Source organism: Epinephelus moara, chromosome 23 (assembly GCF_006386435.1).
Source record: "Epinephelus moara isolate mb chromosome 23, YSFRI_EMoa_1.0, whole genome shotgun sequence".
NCBI lineage: Eukaryota > Metazoa > Chordata > Actinopteri > Perciformes > Serranidae > Epinephelus > Epinephelus moara.
The window spans coordinates 30,470,546-30,494,735 of record NC_065528.1 but is presented as its reverse complement, the minus strand read 5'-3'; the positions used below and the strand labels follow the sequence as shown (position 1 = coordinate 30,494,735).

Genomic DNA, 24,190 nt, shown 5'->3' with positions numbered 1-24,190 from the left:
TAGAAGGTTGAATTTGCAAGTTTGAGTTTTTAAAAATCTAAATTTGATCTAATGTTTTTGCCCGGACCATTAGGATGAAATAACTCCACTTGTTTCTGGCTCTTTACTTGTTGCCAGAGGAAGTTACAGTGACTCAATTAAACTGCCAAACTGTGGAAGTGCAATATTCAAGATTTGTTTTCACAAATCGTTCTCTATATTTGGTACTGTGAGCGTTTATTAGTGTGGTTTGTTTTTGAGCTGCTCTTCCCAGAGGTGACCTGTCAGTCAAACTGTGTCTGTGACCGCGGGAAGTTTCTTCTTGTTTTGCTTTCTCTGTCTGTTCAGTCATGGTGGCTATCTCTGCTAATGCTAATGGCCCCATTCTTCCTCTGCTTCTTCAAATAAAGTTATACTGATGACGGATTAAATGGTTATTTTTTGGTTTAAAACACTCCCCTTCCTCATAGCAGTGGCGTCCCTAAAGGGGGATCCAGGGGTTTCAAGGCCACCATGATACAACCACTGGCCCCCCTTTCGAAAATAACTGGAGACTGATATAACTTATCTTCAAGAGGCTGTAGCGCATTGATTTTTCAAGCTAGCACAAAGGTGGTGGTATTTTTGGAAACTAGACATTGAAGGCATCGATTGGCACCAGCTATGTTGGCGTAGCTTGATGGGTAGGCGGCTTAATGACACTCCAAAGTAAGGCTACATTTTGGAAAGGGAACAACTGCCATGGCCATTTACAAAGGGGTCCATTAAACTCTCAGCTCAAGAGAGCTGAAGGGTTTGTATCCAGTTAATGGTTGTTCCTTACAATCAATGTACTCCTCAAATTGAAGCTTTAAATTTGTCTTTTTAAGAAAAAGACAACCAGTTTATTTAAAGAACAATCACCTACACATGTATGTAGAGAATCATTGTGGTAGCTTATAGCCCCTTTTAGGGCCTATGTCATGATAACGTCATTTTATTACCTGGAGGCAGTACACGCCCCTACCCCACAGGGATGTAGGCTACACAGGAGTCTTAAGATGTGTTTGTCTTGTTGTGTTATTGGAGCCAGAATAGAAGGAGTCATGGCTCAAAACCAGCCGCCACTGCCCGTCAACAAAAACAAAGATGGTTAAAAGTGATAAGACCAAAGGACTGGACGGAGGCCATCATCAAAAATGCTCACATGTGCAGCGCACACTTCATATCAGGTTAGGGAGAAAGTATTTCCTGTTGTAGGGATGAATAAGGTTATGTGTATTAAGGGTTATCATGTCCACCTCATCAGAAACTGGGGAGGGATTAAGAGGAATATTGGATTTCTCTGGAACGCTAACTTTTTAGCACATTAGCTAACGTTAGCTTCCATAGCAAAACAAACAAGTGTGGTCCTCCTTTGTAAGATTGGCTTCCTGTGACATCATCCATCCACTGAGTGAGAGCATACGGGTCGGCCAGTCTGGTCCCGTTGGTCAGTGTTTACTTATTCAAGTAACACTGGCGGTCCCGGAGAGTGAGTGACCTGACATGGTGCGTTGGTAAATTCAGTCTGATGCTCTACACTAACATGAGAGCCCTGTTGGTGGAAGAAACGCAGCGTTATATTTCTACATAAATTAACCGAACAGTACTTTCCGACAGTGCTTCGAATTCACAAACGGTCCAGTTTGTGCCAGAGTACGTCATACCTTTAACTAACAGTAAAACGGTCCATATACTTCAACAGCATAATGTCCTGATATCTCGTTCTGCCTTTTGGTTTTGGCTTTGCCACCTCAAGATTTTCAGAGGCCCCATCTGGCCTCCCTTGTGAAACATTTCTGGGCACTACTGCTTCAGAGGTCAATAAAGCCATTTAAGAAATTATTGGATTACCTGAAAAAGCTAATTTAACAATGTGTACTGGGCGTCTCCTTAAAATGCTGGATGTAAATTGTGCTGACTGCAGTACAGTAACTTTGTCATGTAAGCATTTGTTAGCATTAAAATGTTAAGTCCCATGTTCCAGTACCCTTTAAAATCCAATACCTCAAAATGCCCTGGCACAAGGTTTAAAACAAGGCTGTTTGTCTTGGTTCATAACAAGCTGACATTTAAGAGAAACATGGTTTTAACAGGACATTTATTTGTGCGGAAATGTCTTGAAACGCCTTTTCAAAATTTTAAATTACTGTGGGAACTTTGTTATTGCACAAGAGACCACTTTAGGTCTGGACAGTGCCTTACCCTTTCAACATTTCCATCTGACCAGAATCTGATTAGCTGCCTAACCAAAGAGCTACTTACAAAATAAACATGTCTCTTTACAGAGCGAGTGATGATTTTGTGGAAAGCTTTTAGGCCTGATTTCTGCGGTATCAATTGCCCTTTGTTGGTCTGCTTAAGTCGAGCCGACAAGATTTGGGTCAGAATTGATCACTGGGATGGAAACAGATGGGAAAACAGTGTCCAGGTGGAAAGGCGCCAGACTTATGCTTCACGACGGACAGCTTTTTGGCGGCGCGTATGAACCCTGAGCACAAACTCCTGCAGGCCTCAAGCCGCCGCAGGCCTGGCGGAGACGTAAAACGAAGCTGAAATGTGAGGGACTCCTCGGGGCGACGGTGCCAGAGCCGTTGCAGAGACGGAGCAGGTGGCAGGACCCGGCGAGTACCACGGGCGTATTTGGACACACACATCGACACACACACACTCTGCATTAGTACTACATGAAGGGACACACTATGAGCCAGCTGTCACGACACTTCTAAACACCATCGATGACAGGAGCGTTCCCACGTTGGAGCTTTTTAAAGTTATTTCCCCCTTCTGTCTCTCTTTTTCTGTTTAACACACAGTATTGGGAGATTGGAAGTGACATGGATGCTTCTATTATGGTGTCAGACATGAGATACTGTGTCAAAACCCTTATGGGGTTCATGTTCGCCAATTATCAGTGACACAAGAAACCAGGTTGCTGGGAGAAATCAGGCTACAGAAGGCAACCAGAGAATGAGTTCACAGGCACTGCAGTAACCTGGTTACTGCACAACCTGCATTTACATGCATCTCGTCAGCAATGTGTAATCTATCTGAATTGTCCAACTTATTGTTACACCAATAAACTACTATTCTTCTGTTTGGTATTGGTTTCCATTTTAGTCAAATTTAAGGTTTAAAGGGTCCAAGTTGACATTTAAAAATTGCTTCTTTTTGTCTGAATAGCAGCCTAAAACTAAAAGATATTCAGTTTTCATACCACAATCTGAGTGAATACTTGATTCTGATCGTCTGCAGGGTGTTCTGGTGTAGAAAACCTACCAAGTATCTTAAGTTAAACTGTCTGTTCATCGTTCTAAATGCCGACTGTAATACATAAGCTGAAAGAAGTCACATAAGAAATCATCTCGTATTCCATTCGCCATTCGACTCGCTACTCCTGGATCTGACAGACAATGCTTAAGTTAGCTTTGGCGTATACTTCATAAAAAAAATGACATGACTGGATAGCTAGCTAGCGTTGTCGTCAAAGTTCCTCTCCAGACACATTATACTAATATTTGGTTTCACAAAACCTCAGAACAAAAAGGGACTGGAAGCAGATCTATTTATTTTTCCTTGTTGAGAAATTTGCTTGCGGTAAGTTGCACTTTCCACTTTCTCTAGCCCTGCTTGCACTAGGTTGCTAAAATAGCAATGCGTTTCAAGATGGCTAGCGTTAGCGTTAGAGGAAACATCGGAGAGATTCAGCCAAACATGTTTGAGCTTCAGACAAACCCGGACTCAGATGAGGAGCCTGTTTTACACCAATATCAGGGACTAGCAGACGTATCCGAATAGTAAGCGTAGTTTGCATCTTTGATTTGTTTATGTTGCTTGTTAGCTTGTTAGCATGTGGGCTAACTTGCAGTGGCTGATTCGGTGTTATGCCTCGTTTCCATACATATGTGACTGGCGTCTGTAGGTCCGTAAATGTATGGATGATGCCTCTAGTGTCCAATGTAAGGAAGTGCATTTTTTCACAGATGGATAGAAACCTCTAAGAAACTACATGGAGCCATGGCGGGAGGCTAATTTTGTCAGTTTTTTCGTCATCCAGTTGTTTGGAAAATGCGCTTGAAACACTACCGGGACAAAAACAGGACCTGACGGGTACGTGGCACGTTTTGTGGAATATTTCATCAAAAAGATGTTCGAATGGCTGAACTTTGGCGACTGACGATGGTATAAGCAGGTTAACGCCTCTCGAGGTGTCCATAATCAGGAATTAATGGACTCCACAGAGGAAACCATCCTCCTCTGGCCTCAGGGTCGTCCATTAATTCCTGATAATGGTCACCTCGTAACAAACAAAAACTGCTTATTGACTGATGGATACATTTCTCAGTTTGATATTTGGTCGTTTTAAAAACTCTGAGAGCGTCTCTACCTTCCAAAATGTTTTTCTCTCCTTCATCATCCAACTCTCTGCAGCCCGTTTGTGTCATTCTAACACTTTCTGTTTCAAACACTTCTCTCCTTCTCACCTGCCTCTCACATATACACAACCCGCCTCACATAGTGTACCCACGATCCCCGACCAATCAACACATCCCAACGCACACATCTCTTAAAACACCGATAAATACGTTCACAAGCTTGACTTTCACACCCTCCCAAGACTTCCCACTTCTTTCTTCGTCTTAATCTTATCTCCATCGCAGGTGTGTGTGTGTGTGTGTGTGTGTGTATGTGTGTGTGTGTGTGTGTGTGTGAGAGACAGCCGGTGTCATGCTGGCAAACTGTGCCAGGTCTTAAGATGATGTCAGATGTGGGCTGGTGGCCCGCCTCCAGATGGATCTATACTCTCCCATTGGAGGATGACTGTCGTAGGCAGCCGTGCCAAAGCGCTGAAGGGAGGGAAGAGGATTGGACGACATAGAGACGTGAGGGACACCAGCGAGCTGCCTTTTCATTAATCATCCTCTGACTGATGCCGCGTTCACGGTGGATGCTGGCGTATCGGGAAGGGCGCAACTCGAAGTGACTCAACGGTTCATAAAAGCACTGACTCACATGTGTCTGTCTGGATGACACTGTTAAGATCAAAGAGTTTTTTGATCATAAAAAGCATATTCCACCCAAAATCTGTCTGAAGGCTTGAAAGGTGCCTGCGAAGAAGTCCTGATGACAGCTTCCTGTCACCGCCAATGAGGAAATAAACTCTTTACAGCCACTTTCCCATTGATTAACACATGCTACTGCAGCATTGGTGTTTTACACTGAAAAATAAACGTCAGGATTGTTGATTCCATCGTGGAAACTATACAAAATCAATGCAATAATAAAACATTATTTTACAGTCTATTCCATCAGCAATTCAAAAGGAACTGCTCCATAGTCTGATGCTGGGAAACGGCCATTACTCTGCCATACGCAGCAGTAAAACTGTGCATGTGTAGGCCATAAAAAGGGTCTCAAACAAGTGCCCCAACAGGCTTCATTTACTGCGTGTTTGTGTGAGCGTGTGTGCGCAGAAGCGAGTGCACGTGTGTTAGCAGGGATGCATGCGTTCATGCATGCATGTGTGACATATTGAGGACATTTAAATGCAGCGAGAGAAACGACCTGAGTGGTGCAGGGTGAACAAAAGGGAGAAGTGGTAGTAGTGTGTTAGGCCTCATTTACCTCGTGATATTCAAAGGGTACGCAGGCAGGTCTCTGCACACTTACACCTACTTGCACATCATGTGTGTGTGTGTGTGTGTGTGTGTGTGTGTGTGTGTNTTAGGCCTCATTTACCTCGTGATATTCAAAGGGTACGCAGGCAGGTCTCTGCACACTTACACCTACTTGCACATCATGTGTGTGTGTGTGTGTGTGTGTGTGTGTGTGTGTGTGCTGCTGTGTGACCACTGCAAATTGTACAACAACTTAAACTCAATGGAGGAGAGACTCCTGAATCATCCATCATGCCTCTGGGAGAGGAGAGAAGACCTCCTCTCTTTTTGTCTCTCCCTCCTCCTCCTCTTTAATAATAACCCCCCTCCCCCTCACACCCCCCTTCTCTTTCCCCATTTAATAACAGCGCAACAGATCAGCTCCATTAGCCCAGACCTCCTCACACATGCAAATGAGGCCGGCGTTATGGAGGCACGCGTCACGCATTACTGATGCCGCCCTCCCCGACCCGTCACTGCTCACAACACAATAAACTCCGTGTGTGTGTGTGTATGTTAGAGAGGGAAAGAAACAGGGAGAGAGTAGCGTGCATGTGTATGTGTTACAACAGTGGTTAAATTGAGATGCATTAAGGTTTTGATTGGGGCGACGGATACGATGCCAGTGTGTGTGGAGCCGAGAGCAAGGCCATTACCGGGTGGCCGGATGATAACATCGTGCGAAGTGAACACGGACGGAGGACGAAGGGTGGAGGGTGGAGGGGGACGGGGCGGAGGGGAAAATTAGATGTGAGAAGTAGGGCTGGATGAAGAATAGTCAACACAACAGCTGATTGTGTTTTTATCTACTGTTTTCCAGTGCGGTGTGCAACATTTTAAAGGTCTTTACTCTTGTAGGTGTGCAGAAGTCAGAGGGAGGTTTTTTTGGATGCATTTCAGCTGTTAAAGAGTTTTGTGTTTTTTCCAGTGTAGCCTGAAGTCAAAGCTAATGGGCTTGTGCATATTTACAAGCTTTTGAGTTTCAGGTCAAAACACAAAATGTTCAGTTTTGTATTTGTGCATGTCTCAAAAGTTATTACAAGTCATTTGACATCATATATCACGGTGTAGTGACTGCAGGTAACAGGGACAGGATCCAAATCTAATAAGTTCAGTGATTTACTAAAGGAATATGAGCTTACTGGCAGGTTCAGGTAAGCAGGCAGACTGGCAGCTACACATCCAGGCAGAGTAACAGAAGCTCCGAAGCAAAAAACACACAGCAAGAAAGCAGCATTGATGGTCTGGCAGGGAACAAATGAAAGTGGGTTGGTGTGAAACTGGGAGGCTGATGAGGGAATGAGATGCAGGTGAGCAGGTGGGTGGGGCAGTCAGGTGATTAGGGGAGGAGGGAAAGTCCGAGGGCATCTAGTGGATGGACGGAAAATGGCAACAAAGGGGCCCTGGGGTAGTGATGAAGAGACTGATTCTTACCACAGCTTCACTTCTTTCAGCTGATACATGTCAAACCTTTTTGCAAAATATGGTGTCACGTTTGTGCACGGTCCGCCCCACAAAACTTCTCTTCAATGGATTACCAGTCATTATGTAGAAGTTTAAACTAATAAAGACACAATGTTCTTTTTCAATGTGTTGATTCAGCACAACACTGTAATTGTCTACCAATGTAGTTGGGCAATGGAAGACCAATACGACAGGCTGTTGTTGGCGCTGTTCATGCGTTTTCCTGTAAAAAGTAATGCACCAAAATTCGTACACATCCCACAAAACGATGAGCCAGTAATTCGTGCATAACCCGCAAATTTTGAAAGGCTGTGAATTCATGACCAATGTGCTGACGAGAGTAAAGACGAAAGTGAGTGGTCCAGTAAGGAGGCGGGTTTGGGTGGTGGATAGGTCACAAAATCAGGACATCCCCCAGGAGACGGGTGTTCGGTAACGTGTAAACTTTGAGTGAACTCTGAGTCCTTTAAAGGTCCACCCTCACCATGTTTCTTTTCCTAAACCTAACCACAGTAACTTTACTTGTCTAAACCTGACAAGTTGATTACAGAAATGTCACTCACCAGTAATCTGTTGGTGGTGAGTGACATTTCTGTAATCAACTTGTCAGAATAATCTGAAACATGAGTTCCCGATCATATTTTATGGCTCACCTGACCCATTTCCTGCTCTTCAATATGACCATGTTGTTTAAACGCTCTGGGCCATAAAATACGACATCTTTTTTATTGCATTCATGTTGCTTCCACATTACAACTTCAAGTTCATGAGCGCACCGTAGTCAGAAGAACAACCATTCAAGGAGCAAATGAATGCGCCATTGGCCTTGGCTGACAGAGGTGTCAACATGAGTCCAATGTAATTAGTCCATGCTCATTCATTCAGTGCCACTGCTGCACTGCATAACAGCATAACAACAAAGTGGGCAGCAGGAAAAAGCAGTGCGATTTTAAATCTAGTTCATCCACAAAAGCAAAATGCATAAAACTTCTTTTCACCGACGGCCGATGAGAAGGCGCCTTCTCTTGAGGCGTCACCGTAGCAGGAAGGGTGAGCAGTATGCCATGATGACAGCAAGTGGAAAAGGTCAGATACATGAACACTTGGACATTCAGCAGGCTGACGCGCTACATACCAGACACTGAATAGAGTTGTTCAAAAAGATCCATTTGTTCATTTTCGCCCATTTCTAGCCTATGGAATAGGGAACGTGTCTGGAAAGGACTCATGACAAAATGAATTTAGGACACCTCCCAGCCAACAGAAAGCGATGAAACTGTTCTATGAACCATAGCACCAAACTCAAATTTTGAGAAACACTCATCAGGTTTATGGCCTTTATCAAAAATCCTGTTTAACTGTTGGGTTCTTGAAAATACCTGCAAAGGAGCATCCGACTGACTAAAGGTTAGCATGGCTGCATCAGTGAAGGGGGCTTGATGGTTGGATGGTCGAGGGACTTGAGTCAGGATCAGGTGAAAACCAATGCGAAAAGCATATGAATGAAAGATATCCGATTGCTACAAATGTTCTCCTTTGATCGCAGGCCGGTGGGTCTGTTGTCTCTTTGTAAAGGTGTTGACAGAGAGACTAATAGAGAACCTCGATCCTGTGCTGGTACCTTGTTAGCTTTGACGGATGTGCAACATAATTGAGCTGAAATGACGGTTTGTCATAATTGGAAATAATTAAGGCTCTTTTGTCGCCACGCTGTTCTATCTGAAGCTTTCATTAGCAGGCTCAATACCAGGTCTTTGCTTTTGTCCACTTGAGAAACGGAAATCAGTCATGTCCTTATCCGCCCTCTTGTTGCTGCTCTTTCAAAACTACGCGTTTGATGAATAAACTTCACGTCCCTAAACAATCATTCCTGGCAGTCGCTCGGCGCTTACTTAGCGCCAAGTCCCCCCGGTGACAAGGTGCCTCATAAAAGGCCACCATATCAGATCTATTGCTGTCCATGTGAATGTGTGCCGATAAAAAGGAGCCGGGGAATAAATCAATATCATGAATGCCAGTTCATCAGATTGGGGGGTGGCTCAGACGGCGAAATCTCAACCACTAATCTCTTTAATAGTCTGATATTACATTTTAATCCCAGTCTGATTCCTTCACTCTTTCGTTCAGGCTGTCTGCCGAATGCCTGTCAAGGAGCGAGGGGAGGGGGGACAGTAAATAGAGAAAGAGAGGTATCAAAATAGAGTGAAAATCAGGTGGATTAAAGAGAGGGAAAGAGCAGGAGCCAGACAGAAAAAAGGAGGAAGGGAAGTAGTGGAGGAAGAGAAATGGTTGGTTTATGGAGCGTCGTGGCACGCTGCCATTTCAAGTCTGAATTTACAGTGCGGGGTGATGGACTGTGAGAGACAGAGAGGCAATAAAGTGATGTCGATGAGAACTGAGGACAAATTGATATGATCATAACATGTCACATTAAAGACAGGCCTGCCATCCATCAACATGATAAAAGGCCTCCTTCATCCTAACACTAACACCACTGCCATTGATCTCAATGCTTCACTTAGCCAACCGCTAACCGTTTATGATAACTATCATTATCCAGTTATGGGGATGGTGACGATCCATCAGTGCCACGACGGTCCACAACAAGAAAAGATCACTAATTCATTGCACTGACAAGCCCTTATCTTGGAGGGAAATTAGGTAGAAAAGAGAGTTATCTCTGGCGTTTTCTCATTATGTCATAAAATAATGTGACGGTGATGAAACGACGAAGTGGGAGGAGATGTGTGTGTAAAGACCCACGGTTGTTAAGTGTGATTTGAGGAGAAACTTGAGGAGGAAAACACACTTCACCAGAAAGCAAAAATCCTCCTTACTGTGTGTGTTTTTGTTACCATAAGGATGGAGTGCTAATGCCTTCAGAGAGACAGACAGAGAGACAGCATGGAGAGGAAAAGCAGCATTGACGATAACACCAAACATGCTTTTAAATCACCCTTGAGCAAATCAGTAAATCAATATCAATTAGGCTGTGAAAGAGCCCAAATGGACAACTGGCTTTGTTTTAACTAATGAAGTCTGTGGAGAATCCAATCAGTCGTGCCCCCCCTCACTCTTCACTGCCACCCCCACTTCTCATTACCACCATGACAATGTGGAAAAAATGCACTCAGACAGATACAGCAACACAAACTCACAGACGCTCACCGCTGTGGTTTTAAAACAATAATTTGTCTTACATTTAAAAATCTTACATCGAACAGCAAGATCACTGACCTTTAACGTGATGAATATGATGTAGTTTGATTGAATATTGATCTACACAGACCAGGTTTCAACACAACAAGGAGTTGTGTATTTCTCTGTGTTGTGCAAAACATTTGCAAAGACAAATTATGGTTATTAAAGGAACATTTCACCCACTGCTTGTTGCATTGTATCCTTGAGAAAATTTAGTTTTTCTCACATGCCTCCACGGTGAACGGAGAATCCAAAAACAGAGAAAATTCTTGGGTCCACGTTTACCAACAGCAAAACTATATCAACACATCGGTTTACAAACTCTCACACTATTCCTGTAGTATAATTCACGTCTCATTTATCAGAGGCGGACTCCGGGGTTTTTCGGACCTAATTGTATTGCGGAGTTTTGCACAGCGGCGACCGGATCTTTGCTCTCAAACCACAAAAAAATGTGATGGCACAACAGTCTCCTTCAGTACATTATTCTATGCTTTCTTTTGATTTTCACATTGGCTAGTCATCCTGTTTAATTTGTCTTCTGATTAAATCGGAACCGTTGAAACAAGTTGTAGGAAGCCTCTGCAAGTAATTGGTTGCTGGCAGACACTCTGTGCTGCAATAAAATGGTTAATCAGCAGTGCCGTGCACTGTAGAGCCGATGCGCTGCTGGTTCTGCCGGCCTGAATAGAATATAATGTCTATAGCCTTACTGTTGTGTACAGCCTTTATAGACTGAGCTGAGTAGTGATGCGCGGGTCGACCCGTAACCCGCGGGACCCGCAAATGGACCTGCGGGTCGGGCAGCAGTGATCGTCTGTTAAATCGGTCTGTAAATGATATTTTGACATTATTGGCTATTACTGTCATGGCATCCGAAGGTACTGATGCGTTGAGCAGGTGACAGTCCGCGGTCGTTTTCAAAACACACTTGTGTCACGCACTCCAAAAGAAACTTGTTGAAACTTTAAACAATAATTTATTGTACAAAATGGGGGAAACAAACGTTGACAAAACGGTTCCATAATTCACATTAAATTCAAAAGATAACGAAAAAACAGCTACAAGTTAGAGGGAATAGTGATAAAGTGGTAAAACTTGGCATTGATCCACAGCCTCAGACGGATGCGCTCAAGCGTGCCGTGCGCACAAGCTCCGTTGGTACGCGATACTATATTTTCACATTTTTAACAATGCAATTTAAAAGTTTTGATCTTTATTGATAACCTACATTTACCAACAACAAAAAGACTACATTTAGCACCAAAAAAATATGTAAAAAAAAAAAAAAAACATAATTAAAAACAAAAAAAACAAAAAAAAAACAAATATCGAATACCAACTTTTCATAACGAATACCTACCCATAGAAACAAATATTCGAACATCCGAATATTTGGGTACAGCCCTATTCGTTTGTGGTGAGAAGGTGTTCCGACCTGGATCTGAACCAACTGCAGTCACATTACACATTGTCTGGGTTAAACATGAGCATGTTACAGTCCTGTCCTTAATGTCTGAAAGCAGCCTTATACTGTTACACACGGAACCCTTGAGCGCAGTGGTTCCCAACTGGTGGGTCACAGTCCAAAAGCGGGTCGCAGGTCCATTCTGAATGGACTGAAAATGACTCTTGAACATGTCAAATTTGTGAAAACCACACTTTATTTTGAAGTACAGTGGATTTTTTAGCACATTGCTTTAATTTTGAAGTGCTGTTTCCTGCTGCAGAGTCAGTGACTAATAGATAACTGCTTGACAGAGACAGCAAGCTCAATGACATGGCCAAACACAAGTATGATGCTGTATGTATATAACTGTGTGGACCTTGAACTAATGACTAAGGTGAAATCTGGACCCCGTGGCTGGGCCAAGTATTCCTTTACCTGTGCTAGAGAGTATTATAGTGGTTAATGGGGAGCTATGCCCATTATAATCCTAGGTTCTAAGACAGTCCAAAAATATTAGTAAACATGAACAACTCTCTACCGATCCAAAAACTAGAGTGCTAAAACTCAAATGTGTGATGTCATGGGGTATAAAGTCTGGAGCTGCTCCACTGACAATGAATTGGTAAAGACGTTCTAGATGACACTGAGAGCACCCAGGGGACTGTTCTGAGTATACAGGATCATTTCCTGTTTCAGAACTGAGAACACTACAATAGACAAAAGCTCATTTGGGTATTAAAAAGAAAACAAACAAAGTCAGGCTCCCGTTCATTGTCTGTGAAGCAACTTCCGACTTTATACTTGATGACATCAGAGGGTGAAGAAGAAGACAGGACCTATACATGCATTAAATGGAGACATGTCAGAGCAAGGGGGCAAACTGGCACCTCTCCAGCTACAAGTCCACGCTCCATATTTGGTCCAACCAGGGACTTGAACCAGTGACCCTCCAGTTCCCAACCACAGTCCCTCTGCACTGAGCTCCTGTTGCCCCTTGAAGACTTACTTCTTTGGTTTCTGGCTTTGAGAGTGTAACTCATGTTCACAAATACTGATTGAACTCTAGCCATGGAGACAATAAATTGGAATTCTAAATTTCGGTGGTGTTTCTCTTAAAAATGGCCACCTCAGCGTGACGACAAGATCCCAGAAAGTCACTGCACCCAGCCAAGAAATACTCCCATGCTGATCACCATCAATTCAGTGAGCTTCGGAGGTGCTGGCGGAAGATTTTGTGAACTTAAGATGAAGCCAGGTCAGCTGTGTCCCCGTTTCCAGACTTTATGCTAAGCTAAGCTAACTGGCAGCTGGATTTAGCTACTCATTCCCCAAACAGGCAGGACAGAAGTATCGGTCTTCCCTCTCAAAGTGTCAGCATGAAAGCAAACAGACATATCTCTTCCTTTAGGAACGGAAATCAGAAATATTCACTGGTTATAGCTTCTATAATGTGATGATTTGCTGTTTTTGTCTGTCATATATCATTGTATACTCAATATTTTTGGATTTCGGATTGCTGGTCAGACAAAACTTACCATTATAAGACATCACCAGAGGTTCTGAGAATGTATGGTGGGAATATTCTGACATGTTTTTGGACTAAATGCTTCATTGGTTAAAAGCAGGGCTTTCAAGAGACTGAAAATTACATGATCTGTGATTATTTAATCAAAACTAATCGTATGCATCAACTTTTGCTGTGACAGTATTCAAAAAATGCAATTCCATTGAATTCAGGCAGATGTGTCTTAGTAAAGCTGACGGATTTCGGACACAATTGTCCCCCTGTCCTCTACCATCATCAGTCACGGGTAGACGTAGTTAGCGTTTGAACGTCTGGTGGAGTGTGGCTTGACAAGGCTGGCTGCTAGCGCTAGCATCAAAGACTGTGCTAGCTCGGATCTCCAGGTTCGCTGCTAAATGCTTTGTGTCGAGGTGACGTTTCAGACTTTAAGTAATTCAATGGTACGAAAAGTCCTTACTGCTCCTCTCAACAGTTCCATCTGGGTGTTTTTAAATGTAAACGTTCCATTCATGGGGCCGAGCAGCATCGTCTCGCCTGCCTCCATCATGTGACAAAGCCACTGTGGCCTTCAATGACGCACTGGGTCAACTGGAACCACAGAACGTGATTAATCAGCGTTAACTTTTTTAGCGTCTTATTTTTTCTGTGATTAATTAGTTGAAATTAACATGTTATTTTAACAGCCCTAGAATCAGTAGTTAGAAGTAGAATCAATCCAGTTTATTGTAACGTCAGTCTTAGCTTTAAGCATCACGTCTGTTGGTTAATTGCTGAGATCTCAGAATGTGGCAACATTGCTCAAGAGTCAAAGAAATCCAATGAGGCAAGAAACACAAACAACTACAAGAACAGAAGTTGTTGAAAGTTTGAGGGTAGTGTATGTCATTACTACAATGATTTGGATATAATCTTCACTGAATGACACACACCACATTCCCAAATACACACACACACACACACACACACACACACACACACACACACACACACACACACACACTCACAAACACTCACACCATCCCTGGCAGGCAGCATGCAGCGAGGCTGCTCAGGGTTGCCATATCATTTTAAACATCCATCAGCTCAGCAGAGATATCATATTAGCTCCTCATCTGCATACGGCGCCGACAGAATGACAAACGAGAGAGAGAAGGAGGGAGGGAGCACTCTCTCCTCCTCTCCTTCACTGCATCTCTTACATGGCCGCCTTTCACCCCTCTGCTCCCCTCTTTGCCCCCTCTATCTCCTTATCCCTCCCTTCTAACCTCCTAAATTGGATCAACACTGCCGGCAGCGCGTGTGTGGAAGTGTGTGCGCGCATTGTTGCGGTGTAATCACATCTTTTAAATGGAAAAAGGGATGAATCTCGGGAGGAGCGATGACCACTGGGCACATATCTGACTCTCCCGTCCCCCCATTGGCGCTCTTTGTGTCTCTGTATACTCCATCACACTCGCTTTCACCGAGCAATCTTAGACTCTCGCAAACTTTTCTTTCCTCACACCTCCTACATTTCTTACTCTCCAAGTTCCTGTCCACAACTCTTCAAACTTTTGAAACCCTGAGCACTGTAATTTTATACTTTCAGGCATTTTTTTACAGTGTTGGCTGTTCCAAATTTCTCTGCTAGACTCTTGATTATTAAGATTCAAACCCCACGGGCCTGGCTCAGTTTTATACCACGGAATTGGCTGTGTGTATATATATATATATATATACATATATGTACGATATTGTGGCTATTAGTCACCAATAGTCTGAGCAGGACCCTTTAGCATTTTATAATTGTATAAACTCATATTATATCCAATTACCCTGCTTATATTGCAAGTCATGGAAACAAACAAAACAGATCTGAAAGAAAACTTCCCAATTAACTTCTACTTCCCTAAAATTTGGGTAATAAGTAGCCGTGTATTAGTGATGTCAAAACAGGTGTTTCCCATTAGCTTCAACCCCAGTCGTGACACCACTGAACAGGGTGTGGCTACAAGTGCAACCTTTCAAAGTTTAACCCCAGGCAGCTGTAATTTTCTGCCAGTGGAGTGAACACTTGAACCTCCTGGAAAGGCTTTAATGGTGATGTCATTGTGGCCCGGTAGAAGTGAACTAGGGGCAACCCCAAGGGGGTGACGGGGGGGCTGGGCAAGAAGTCGATGGTCACCTTGATATAATTGCTGGCCCCCATACTGGCCACCCCTGGCTGTAATTTCCTGCCATGAACTGAACACTTTAACCTCCTGGAAAGTCTTTAATGGTGATGTCATTGTGGATTGGTAGGGCCAATGGACTCCCCGGGCCACCCCAAGGAGGTGCTGGGGAGGCCTGGGGAGTCCATGGCCACCCTAATAAATGGCTGGTCCCATACTAGCAACCCCTGGCGAGCATAAAAATAATCGGATAATAAAAAGAGGCTGATGTTACTGTCTTGGGGAGGCTGTGGCATGTTCATCTTTTGAGCAAGCACAAAGGTAGTTGTATCCTGACAACCAGACAACCTAAGGTATCCATTGGTACCAACCACATTGGCATAGCTTGTCTAGAAGGGGGCTGAATACTGGAAGGAACAACTGGCTTGACCATTTTCAAAGGGTCCCTTGAACTCTGACCTCAAGATATCCGAATGAAAATGGGTTCTATGGGTACCCACGATTCTCCTGTAAACTTCAGAAGGCTTGTTCCCAGTAAATGTTTTGTTCCTTACAAGCCTTACCAGCCGATTCGTAGAGCAATTAATCACCTAGCATGTATAGATACATAACAAATTAACAAAAGGTTTGTTGTGGAACTAGTAATATTAACTGTAAAGTAATGTCAGGTGGGATAGGCTCCAGCCCCCAGAGTGCCCTATTTAAACTGCTCTGGCCTGCCTACTGTTGCTGCTTCCTCTGCAAGCTGCCTTGCAATCCGTCTCCACCCCAGCTCCTCCTTTTGATGCTGTGTCTGACTTATCACTGTCATTTCTGTTTGTCATTGATGCTGTTCTGTTCTGTTCCTGTGGGGGGAGGTCTTTGCTGCTGCTATCCCTGCCTTAGGCTTTCCACGTAGGCGCATGGAAGGGCAGAGAGGTGTGCTCTCTGCGCCTTAAGGCTCTCCTCATTTTGCACGTGGAAGGGCAGAGGCGTGGTCTCTGTAGTAGGCACACAGAGAGGAGAGGGGTGCTCTCTCCACCTTAGGCTTTCAACATAGGCGCGTGGAAGGGCAGAGAGGCCCCAGACAAGAGCCATACTACTAAGTTTTTCTTGGACTAACGTGATCCTGAATGAAACCAAAGGATGTCAGTATGTGACTCCTTAACTCTCCATACTAACAGTTTTTAACTAGCCTATATACTTCAACAGCCTGATAAAATTCCTGAAATTTAGTTAAAGCTTTTGGTTTTGCCACCCCAAGATTTTCAGTAGCCCCCATGTGAAAATCTAGCCACCCATGTGAAAAATTTCTGGGGGCACCACTAGAGTGAATATAAAATCAAACCAAAATAATAATCACACCCTTCTCTTGTCCTATCAAATCGTCCTTTCCCTTTTAACTTATATGTCCTTGATTAAACTCTGTAATGGTTGCTCAAAGTGTTACTAAAATCCAGTTTGAGATCAACTACATCACATTAAGCATGCAAACTGGTAAAAATGATCCCTGTCTCTACTGCTTTACTGCCTATGCTCTAAAAATGTTTGCCAAATTGATGTGAATGCACCTTTACTCGCACTCCAAAGTCTAACAATGCCTCAGATTGCTGTTCCTGCTGTATGGTTCTCCCAAATTGCAGCTTTTCACAGGCTGGTAGTTCTAGCTAATGTTATGGTTTGTTTATAATGTATGTAGCGAGGGCTCCCTAGGAAGCATTATTGATGCTGAGTAAATTATCCTGATGAAATTAAGTAAATTGAAATAGAAATTTCATAATGATGTTTACTCTAAGTTTAAACAGAACATAGGTCCTTTGGTAATAGACAGAGACCTGTGAGAACACTTTAAATATATAAAGATAAGTTTTACATGATTCTGTTTGACTCAGTCTTATTTATTTTCCTTTTTCTTGGAACTGGTCTTGACTTCAGCTTTTATTTTTATCTGGTCCAGTTTAAAGGAATACTTCACCCCCCAGATGATCATTGGTATATCAATTACTCATCACGAGTTAAGATGAATTTGTGAAGAAAACTTTGCTTTTCTCACATGCCTCTAGTGAATGAAGAATCTGGAGATAACAGAGAAAATTCCTGAAGAACTGAAGTCATGGGGTCCATGTTTACAAACTTTCACACAACTCGTGCAGTATAATCCAAGTCTCATTTATCCAGTCGTATGCTCAGTTCTTCCAAAACAGATAGCCTTTCTGATGGGGAACTTAACTGAAACTTATCTAAGCTCCCGTCAAAGCCAGACTCCATTGACAAAAACAGTAATTTTACATCACTGAACACGGGAGCTGCTGGTCTACTGCTGCCTTGATCAGTTAGTTTGTTAGGGTTTTTCTGTGACTTTGGTAAATCCGAACGAATCCTCCAAAACACCAAGGTCAAAAAACAAACTAACTGATTGAGAGGGATGGAGACAAGCAACTCCCGTGGTCAGTAAAATAAAATTACTATTTTTGTCAATGGAGTCTGGTTCGAAGAGAGCGTAGATAAGTTTCACTTTATGTTCAGTTCCCTGTCGGAAAAGGCTGTCAGTTTGAAAAGAACTAAGTGTTCAACTGGATAATTGAGACTTTTTTTTACTGCATACAGTTGTTCGAGAGTTTGTAAACAGATGCTTTTATATAGTTTTGCTGCTGTTAAACGTGGACCCCATTTACTTCAATTCATCAAGAATTTTCTCCATTATTGGATTCTTCGTTTATCATGGAGGGATGCAAGAAAAGCCAAGTTTCACTCACATATTCAACGTAACACGGGGTGAATAACTGATACACAAATGGTCATTTGGGGGGTGAAGTATACCTTTCATGTCTTCTTTTTGACTCACAGTGTTCCTGTTTGGATGAATTGGAAATGGTTTTAAGTTGTTGCCTTGTGTGGAGCATTTTGTAGCTTTGCTTTTAAAGGTAATATTTTTATTAATAGCATTTTTATTAAGTGTATATAAGTAGTAGTGGTAGTCATGGAAGTATAAAATTAACTTCTTAACATATTATTAAATCTTCTATTAGCATAAAGTACAGAGCTCTGAAATCCACTTGGGTCGCCCCGTCCTGAACTCTAAATCCTCTCTCCCACCGTCTGTTTCTGCTTCTAAGTCTATCTTGAATGCTCGCCCTTCCTGCCTTCCTCACATGTTGAGCGAAGAGCAAAGAAGGGCGAGTAGGAGCATGTCACTCGCGGGCCCCCCCCCTCCAAGACGCAGACATGACAACACTTCAGAGTGGAAAGGCGTTATCATAGAAAACTAGAACAATACTCAGGAACACACTGGTACACAACACTGTGACAATGGCTCCGGATGCTGCAACACAACAGGGAGAGGCAGAGAGTTAGAGACGGAGCGAGAGGGATGAATGCAGTAGTATCCTCAGATCTGAAGGCAAATCCCCCTTGGTGGTAGTTCTGCTCGAGCGGCTGGCACTGACACATGAATATTTCATACTGTTGATGTTTAAATCCCATCATTTGTGATGTGGCATGTGAGCGTGCGTGGAGAGTCATTGAAATGAGGAAGAAAAATGTATGTGTGTACATGTGTGTGTATGTGTGTGTGTGTGTGTGTGAGAGAAAGCAAGTGTGTTGATCTATAATGCATAGTTTCAGTAAGTTCACTTGTGATATGGTCTATTGCATCTGTATTTCAGTATTGTGAAAGGAGTGGACGTGCTCGTGAGCGGTGGAGTGCACGTGCGCCTTGAAGCGCAGATTGCCCTGTGTTAGCTCATCCATATGCAGCTCAGGCCGTGAAACATAAAAACACTGCAGAGTGACATGCGTACACACATGAATATATGTCCATACACTGACAAGCCGAAGAGCCTTTACAGCTCAAGGTTCTCCGCTCAGGTCAAGTCAGGCACTGTAAAACCAATTAGTCAACCAGTTTCAGAAACTAGTTCACAGTCTAGTTTCTGGAGCAAAGAACTAGAACATAAAGGCCTCATTTTCAGTAGGCGGGAGGGGACCTGACACACCAAGACGTCAGGGGCCGAACATCGCATGTAGTTTATCCAAAGTGCCCAGCACACGTGGCTCCAGTTGGCCCTTATCAGCAGCAGAGGCAGTCAGCCTGTTCAGCCTCACCAGTGGGTGACTTCTCTTTTAATACATGTTTAAGATGCCGAGAGGTCCATGTCAAAAAAGTCAGTTGTAAGACATTCGCCTTCATTCGTGCTTCACACTGAAACAGTAATCTGAAAACAATTAAAGCAAAGGTTGACATCTAAAACCCTTTTTTGCTTATCCCCAAATTTAGTGCAACCCAGTCATCAGAATCAATGTTGGCATTGCAGGTTTCTGCACAACACGGATATGTTAAATATGTCTGGTTCATATGTAGAGGATACGTTGAATTGTACATTTCATTTTGTTTCAATTTTGTGTTGTGACAACAGTGTGGTTAATGTGTGTATAGATTTAGAGACAAAAGCAGTCAGTTGGGGTAAGAAAAACATGACGTTCGGCTTAAAAAAACCCAGTTTTGTCGCTACAAACATGGCTGGAAATGTCCTGACCTCTCATTAAATAATATCTGGTTTTGTCACTACAAATGCAGCTGGGAATTTCCTGACCTCTTGTTAAAAAATACCTGGTTTTATTGCAACAAAAACAGCTGGAAATGTCACAAACTTTCGTTTTAGAATACCCAGTTTAGTTGCTACAAACACGGCTTGAAATGTCCCGACCTCTCGTTAACAAACACCGAGTTTTGTTGCGACAAATATGGCTAAAAATGTCCTGACCTCTTGTTAAAGAAAACCCAGTTTTGTCCCCACAGACACAGCTGGAAATGTTGTGATCGCTCGTTTAAAAATGCCGTGTGGTGTTGTTACAAACGCAGCTGGAAATTTCCCAACCTCTCATGAAAAAATACCTAGTTTTGTTGCAACAAACAAGGCTAGGAATGTTCTGACCCCTTACTAAAAAATATCTGGTTTTCTTGCGACAAACAAGGTGGAAGTGTCCCGACCTCTTGTCAAAGAATACCCGGCTTTGTTACTACAAAGAGACCTGGAAATGTCCCAAACTCTCGTTATAGAACACCCGATTTTGTTGCTACAATTTTGGCTAAAAAAGTCTCGACCTCTTTTTAAAGAATACCCAGTTTTGTCCCCACAAACACGGCTAGAAATGTCCTGACCTCTTGTTAAAGAAAACCCAGTTTTGTCCCCACAGACAGAGCTGGAAATGTTCTGATCTCTTGTTTAAAAATACCGTGTGGTGTTGCTACAAACGCAGCTGAAAATTTCCCAACCTCTCATGAAAAAATATCTAGTTTTGTTGCGACAAACAAGGCTAGGAATGTTCTGACCTCTTATTAAAAAATATCTGGTTTTCTTGCAACAAACACGGTGGAAATGTCCCAAACTCTCCTCAAAGAATACCCGGCTTTGTTACTACAAAGACACCTGGAAATGTCCCAAACTCTCGTTATAGAACACCTGATTTTGTCGCTACAAAAGTCTCAACCTCTTTTTAAAGAATACCCAGTTTTGTCACCACAGACATGGCTGTAAATGTTCTGACCTCTTGTTAAAAAAAAAAAAAAAGCCTGGTGGTGTCGCTAGACAGCTGGAAATTTCCCAACCTCTCATGAAAAAGTACCCACTTTTGTCGCGCCAGTGTCCTGACCTGCTTGTGTCACCACAGACATAGCTTAAAATGTCTTGACCTCTTCTTAAAATGTTTTGTCACCACTAACACTGCTTTTGGAAACTGATCTGAAGAACCAGAATGTTTAGCATACAACTGGTGTGCACAATAAAACAATATGAAATATGGAGAGGTGTTGATGATTGTAACTTTCAAAACCTTCTGAGTCTAAATAACTACAGGTTAATAACAATCTCATAGTGGTCACATTACTTATGTAACAGTAGTCAAAACAAGTGCTGCAGACAAGCCGTAAAATCAGAGCATTCTATAGACCAGCATGAAATAAAATGTATGATAATTACTGGTCTTGCTTTAGATGCATCACTTGTGATTTACCTCATAATTAGTGAATCCATTTGATTTTGTTAGTAGATTAAGGTTTTATTAATAGATCAATTTATCTTCCCACTCTCAGTGGGCTTTACAGAGCCACTCGAAGCAGACCAGACCATTTCTCTTCCAACTCATCCCTCAGGCTCATTACTCCATCTTTCTTCCTGACTCTCTGTCTCCCCCTCCGTCTCTGCCACTTTGTCTTTTTTCCAGGTAAGCAACACAATCAAACCCAGACTCTCCACTCTGACTTCCAAATGCACGATTTCCCGGCTAATAGAGTGTACTCAGAAATGCCTAATCGAATCGGAGCTACCAGGAAAATTAATTTACCATTATGTTCTTCCAAAATTGTAACAGGGAGGGCCGGCAACCTTGTGTAGTACCGCCGCAGGGGAAAGTAAACAATTAGAGACTCGGTGACTAATGAATTCTGTGATTAACGAGTGTGTCGGAGGTAAATCTCTACAAGACTGACACACACGTTGCGAGCACGTATGTACAAACAGTTACACACTCGGAGTGAGGCGCTCCTTATCTGTACACAGCATTCATGGTTGAAGTAAAATATTCCGCGCCTCTTCCAAATTCTTTTTTTCCCCCCCAACCGCCAACATCCTTACCCCGCATGGTTAAGTGAAATAGCTGGCATATCCACTCAAAGATTGAGACTGATAGCATGTGTAAATTCTAGCAGTGTGTGTGTGTGTGTTTACATTTAGAGGCAAGCAAGAGAGTGAGAATCGGGATAGGTTGGAGTGTGTGCGAGAGCGTGTGTGTGGTGAGAGCCGAGATAAGGCCAATCTGGTTTGTATTACAGTCTCAGATAAAGAAAGAGAGTGGTGAGGGGGAGATAGCGGAGTGTTGCAGAGGGATGGCACCTCGGTGGCAACACACGCTTACAACTGCCGCCGCCGTGGCAACCACATCAGGAGAGACTCACCGTGTGCACAAAAAGCTGCACCTTACCGATGAATTTGTCCAAAAAGACAAAACAAAAAAAGGATAAAGTGTCAGCTCTATACACTCTGCTTCTATCAGCAAGGCTCTATTATACACAAAACCCAATGGACCGAGTCCCATCTGGGGAGCGGGTAATGATAAATATAGAGGGAACATTAGGATTAGATGAGTGTGTGTGTGTTGGTGTGTGTGTGTTCACGTGAATGTGCATCAAATCCCCGAAGCGAAGGCCACAGGCTTAATTGAAGGCTGTAGTGGCATAGTGATAGATAGAAAGAGACAGAGCAGACAAGTTGTGTGTTGCTCCGCGCATGTGTGTGTGTGAGAGTCCCACAGTGGTGTAATGACTCCCCAAGGGAGCAGGACCTGGGGCTGAGGCTCCCCTCTGACTCCCCCTGTCAACTGAGAGGAGGAAGAGGAGGAAGAGAGATGGCAGTGAAGGAGAAGAGGATGGTGGCGACAGCTGTCGGCTCCTCGGGACAGTAATTGGTTGGCTGAGAGAATGAGTATACACACATTCGCTATCACACACACACACACACGCACCTAGGGCTGCACATACGCTAAAACCCACCACCCGAAATCAGCAGCGGCACTCCGTGATGGTCATTAGCCACATCCCACCTGGCACAAGCACTCTGCCACCCAACCCCTGCACCCACGGGGGGGTTTCCTGGTCGCACGGAGCAGGGGTTTGAGGGTGAGGAGGGTGAGGTGGGCTTATTCAGCGTGACACCTGCAGTCACATCTCAGTAAACAAGCCATTGGACCCCCACACCCAAAACCTGGAGCTGGAGTGACAGCTCTAAATCACACATGACAGCTTGACTGACAGGTCGGTACGGGCAGAGGGAGGGATGGAAATATGAAAAATAATAAGCTGTAATATTATCCAGACAGGAGAGACGGGGAGGGGGGGAGGAAGAGAGGCTGATGTGAGGAGATGAGGGTGGCAGGAGTGGCTGCAGGAAAATAAAACGACACGGTGAAGCCATGACTTCCAACATCGAGAGCAGGGGAAAGAGTTTCATTCATATATTTCTTTCTTGTGTTTGAGCTTCACACTATATAACTATATCATATTGGTTTTTATTGTCATCACAATGTCAACTTGATTGATAAACACATCATGAAAGACTTCAATATTCAGCTGTTCTCATGTGCTGATCCTAAGTATACCTGCCAAAAGTAACGCACCAGAATATGTGTCTATCCCGTGTAATCGGAAGTGCTGAAATCACATGACCAGTGCGCTGACGGGAGTAAAAACGATAGTAGTATAAAGACCGAAAGTCCATGTAAGGGCTCATTTATGCTCAAGGTTAAATATGGTGACAGAGACAAGTGACACCTTTCTGTCTGTACTCTGCATTTATTTCGTCCGTATTTGTGCACGTTTTGCGAAAGCTTACGGATACAGATAAAACGGAACAGCGCCATGGGAGATCATGGAGGCAGTGTAGCGTTGTTAAAGCAAGATACGACCACAAGAGATGACGAGGAAATTTAACCAACAGCACAATGAAACAAATCTGTAATATAGTGAAAATAATTCTCCATCCACACCATGATGTATGCAAGAAACAATAAATTGTGAAGACAATAAAGCCTCCACAAAAATAGCATTTTAAGTCTTGTGTGTGATTTATCCTGGCTGAAATATGAGCAGAGGAAATCTCTGCTTGTCACTAGGCTAATTTATACAATGTAAAATGCCATAGGCTTGTGCTAATATCGTTAGCATGGTGTATTTGTTTGGAAAACGTGTTTAGTATAAGACAGTTGTTTTGTC

The 24,190-nt window shown here is 43.2% G+C and overlaps 2 protein-coding genes across 2 annotated transcripts in view; one reads left to right on the top strand and one right to left on the bottom strand.

Annotated features, from left to right (window-relative positions):
• Positions 1 to 1,593, top strand: part of abcc9 (ATP-binding cassette, sub-family C (CFTR/MRP), member 9) — a 555,625-nt gene extending 554,032 nt beyond the window's left edge. The window contains exon 41 of the transcript XR_007569361.1: positions 1,191 to 1,593. The gene's annotated coding sequence lies outside the window, so the exon portion shown is untranslated. The remainder of the gene's footprint in view (positions 1 to 1,190) is intronic.
• Positions 1 to 24,190, bottom strand: part of celf2 (cugbp, Elav-like family member 2) — a 321,704-nt gene that overhangs the window by 258,729 nt on the left and 38,785 nt on the right. The gene's annotated exons all lie outside the window — the stretch shown is intronic.